Source organism: Oryzias latipes, chromosome 15, assembly GCF_002234675.1.
Source record: "Oryzias latipes chromosome 15, ASM223467v1".
NCBI classification, from domain to species: domain Eukaryota; kingdom Metazoa; phylum Chordata; class Actinopteri; order Beloniformes; family Adrianichthyidae; genus Oryzias; species Oryzias latipes.
The window spans coordinates 30,234,863-30,239,033 of record NC_019873.2 but is presented as its reverse complement, the minus strand read 5'-3'; the positions used below and the strand labels follow the sequence as shown (position 1 = coordinate 30,239,033).

At 49.7% G+C, this 4,171-nt stretch overlaps 1 long non-coding RNA gene across 1 annotated transcript; it reads right to left on the bottom strand.

Moving 5' to 3' along the window:
• Positions 1–281: 281 nt before the first annotated feature.
• LOC110016565 lies at positions 282–3,180 on the bottom strand. Its single transcript, XR_002291903.2, has 2 exons — positions 1,022–3,180; positions 282–952 (listed from the first exon to the last, which is right to left on the bottom strand). It is a non-coding gene; the product is annotated as an uncharacterized LOC110016565 (long non-coding RNA).
• Positions 3,181–4,171: the final 991 nt, after the last annotated feature.

Sequence of the window (4,171 nt, the reverse complement as noted above, 5' to 3'; positions counted from 1 at the left end):
CTCACTGACTGCGTGACGAAACCAAGAAAACTTCTATAACCAAGAAAAAGATGAAATACTTAAGAAATGTTCAGCATTTTCTCAAAATGTCACTGTAAGAGTAATCTATTACTTAATCTGATCTACTCCATGAAGAAATGACTTTTCCTCCGTTCTTCCAAACCTTTTAGCTTTTAATGAGCATCAACAGGAAACATGAAGATTTTACAGAACAAAGATTTTAAATAAAAGCCGTCAGAGTTGATGATTTTGGAGAAAAGACAGAAAACCACTGCTAAGGATAAAACTGCAATCATTATTTTATTATTTATTTAGAACAGATTTACAAAGGTCAGAGGGTGTGTCATCACACACGGCAAACAGGTGAGCTCAGGTACAAACTGTGTTTTTTAGTCACATGGATCCAATCAGATAGAATAAAGAAAACTTTTTTATACTTTGATTATTCAATTCCAGAGACAATAAAAAAATAGAAAGGAATAAGAAGACAAACAGTTAACCAAAAGTGATTCTTTTGAAAATAAGTTTAGAAAAAAAGCAGCTTCTATTTATTTGACATGTTTGTGGAATGTCAAATCAATAAAAGTTCCAGCAGAACTTCAACCCAAAACATGAAACAGAGAAGGAGATTTTTCCTAAATGAGAATCAAAGGTGAAATTAAAGATTGACGGCAGCTGTCATGACGCCGTTCTATTCTGGGGTTGCTGTTTCACTCCGGGCGCTTTTCAGGTCAGGTGGATGAAACATTAACTCCTCCCCTCTGCTGTTCAATGGCGCTCAGAACAAATTAACTTTATTAAAACCGCGGTGTGCCTGTTAGCTTGGTCTGTTGGGATCTGAAGAGGAGCCATGCAGAACCCCGTGATCCGGCTGCAACGCGGTGGGCGGAGCAGCTCCCTGGAACATCAGGTCGCCGCCGGTTTCTTCATCAGAACTGCAGCCATCCTGACTCTGCAAACGAGAGCGAGGAAGCCGCATTACAGACTGTTCCCACATGTTCTAAACATTTACAGGAACCACCTGAAACTTCCTCCTCCGTCTTCATGTTTGATGCTCTGATGGAAGTTGGTCTGAAATGTTTTCCGTCACGCCTGTGTGTCACAGCCGTCTGCGTCTGTCTGCTGCTCCCAAAGTTCCTGTAGACCTCTACGCAGTCTTCCTCATAGAGTTCTTTACAGAGGTTCTGGATCTTTTTCCTCAGATTTTCGTCTTTACATCATTTTCATCCCATTTGGTGTTGAAGGATTTGTGGCCTCAGCTCTTTCTCACGCCTCCAGGGATAGGAAGCGTAAGATGTTGGTCCATTCCTGGGAAATGATGGGCTCCTGAGAGACGAAAGTTAAATGAAATGTAATTGTTGGGGGAATGTGGACCATTTACCTGTGTGCGATGCAGACAGTCAACAAGAAAAAAACAAACTGCTTTTGTGCAAAAAGAGCAAAGCAAACGTCTGAGAAAAGAATCCAGAATCCAGACCAAAGCGGACCGGTTCCCAGACCTTTCCTGAACCTCTGGGAGCTGCCTGGTTCTTCTGAGTAAAGTTGTCCTGCAGCAAAGGGTGAAGTGGACGCTCACCATGCAGAAAGCAGCAACCACAGAGTGACAGATGATGAAGGTGCAGAGGCATCGCTGATGAAGGTGCTTCCTAACATAGAAAGCAGGAGGAAAGACAAAGAGCCCCCAACGGCTGCAGTTCAGGCAGAGGTCAGGTCAGACTGCAGAAGAATGACTTGGAGGGGTGAAACGGCATTGCAGGAATTTTTTAATTTCCTGTTACTCAGTAATTCTTCACTAGTTAGGTCCTTGAACAACATCCTGCACAGAACCTCGTCTGATCAGCTCGTTCTGTGGGACAGATGCAGGGAAACCTCCTCTGATCCTTGCTGTTGCTGCTCGCTGGCCTCCTGGGGGGGAGGAAGGTGTGGGGTCAGGCCTATGCGCCACACCTGGGACGCTCCCCAGCAGTCCTCTGGGGGGGTCGCAGCTCGTCAAGACAAATGCTTCTACTCATTTTTAGTGGGGGAATAAAGAAACTGTCAGATGAGAAGCAAAACAGGGGAGTGCTTCAAAGTGGGGGCCTCCTCTTTCAGCCCCCTCCTGCTCGTTGAGGTGATCATGGCCAAATAAATCACCTGCCGTTGCAGGTGCTGACCCGCTGTTTATTAGGAAATGTCTTAAGGACAAGCTTAGAGAAGGGGGAGGAGCTGGAGAGGCCGTCAAAGGGTTAAATGCTCTGGTCTTCAGGTTGATTTAGCAGCCCCCCCCAGGGAGACTGCTGTCCTACCCTGCAGAAATGAATGCCAATAAAGCCTGCAGAGACCGGTGCTTGACAGCATCGACATTGTTCCCTGCATCAGCGTGAAGGAGCAAGATGCTCCTCCGAGGAGGAACGACGTCCCGAAAACAACAAAAACAGTCCCATGAAGAAAAAAGCAAGAGATTCCAGCTGTTTAGACACATGTTCTAGATCTGAAACCTGAAAATCAGGAATTGGAAGATGATAGAACTTTGTTTTGATTGACGGCTGCATGGTGGGATCTTTCCCCGCCTTATTATTGCATCATTGTCTTCTCAGAACCTCCTCTATGTTTACTGTAGAGCCGGCTGAGCACAGGACACCTTACCATGACACTCACACCACCAGCCTGCAAAGACAACCTCTGCGTTCTGAAAGTAATGAGTGGCCCAACGTTTCCAGTCCTGATTGTGTCCACATTTGAGTGAACCGCAGAGGGCCATAAGGCAGCTAAAACAACATCTGGGGCCAAACATCAGTATCACATGACGTCATCTGCCCCTGGAGGGCAAAGCTGAGATTGACCTCGATCAATTAGGAGCTGCAGCGGGGCAGAAAATACTTTGTGACAGAGCTGAGGTAAAAGAATATACAGAGAAAAAGACTCCTGAACTTCCCTGTGTGCACTCCTCCATTACATCCCATAATACCTCTGCACACTCGGTGTCAGTGACAACCCTACAACACTGACCGGTGGATGTTCTACCTAGATTTTGACCTTTTTCATTCCGTTTCTTAAACTTTCATTTGTTTTGTTTTTTCACTTATTACATTTATTACATTTGTTTTTGTGTATTTGTTTACAAACATCAAAGGAATAATGCACTGAGAACAATAAACACTTTGATCTTCAGAAAGTTCCAAGGCTCTTCTTTGTCTTTTATGTACCAGAAGACTCCATGGAGGAGAATTACGGGGGGTGGACATGTTCGGGGGGGTGGACATGTTTGGGGGGTGGACATGTTCAGGGGGGTGGACATGTTTGGGGGGGGGACCTGTTTGGGGGGGGGGCCTGTTCGGGGGGGTTGACATGTTCGGGGGGATGGACATGTTCAGGGGGGTGGACATGTTCGGGGGGTGGACATGTTCGGGGGGTGGACATGTTTGGGGGGGGACCTGTTTGGGGGGGGGCCTGTTCGGGGGGGTGGACATGTTCAGGGGGGTGGACATGTTCAGGGGGTGGACATGTTCGGGGGGTGGACATGTTTGGGGGGGACCTGTTTGGGGGGGGGGGCTGTTCGGGGGGGTGGACATGTTCGGGGGGGTGGACATGTTTGGGGGGGGTGGACATGTCCGGGGGGGTGGACATGTTCGGGGGGGTGGACATGTTTGGGGGGGGACCTGTTTGGGGGGGGGGGCTGTTCGGGGGGGTGGACATGTTCGGGGGGGTGGACATGTTTGGGGGGGGTGGACATGTCCGGGGGGGTGGACATGTCCGGGGGGGTGGACATGTTCGGGGGGGTGGACATGTTCGGGGGGTGGACATGTTTGGGGGGGGACCTGTTTGGGGGGGGGCCTGTTCGGGGGGGTGGACATGTTCAGGGGGGTGGACATGTTCGGGGGGTGGACATGTTCGGGGGGTGGACATGTTTGGGGGGGGACCTGTTTGGGGGGGGGGCCTGTTCGGGGGGGTGGACATGTTTGGGGGGGGTGGACATGTCCGGGGGGGTGGACATGTTCGGGGGGTGGACATGTTCGGGGGGGGGACCTGTTTGGGGGGGGGGCTGTTCGGGGGGGTTGACCTGTGCTGGGTTTTTGGGTCTTCCGGGTTCTTGGAGGGTCATAGAGAGGAGCGGCTGCATCCCCAGGGGAGGGCAGGAGGGTCTTTCAGTTCCCTTAAGGCTGAGGTGACGTCATGATAATGGACGTGCATG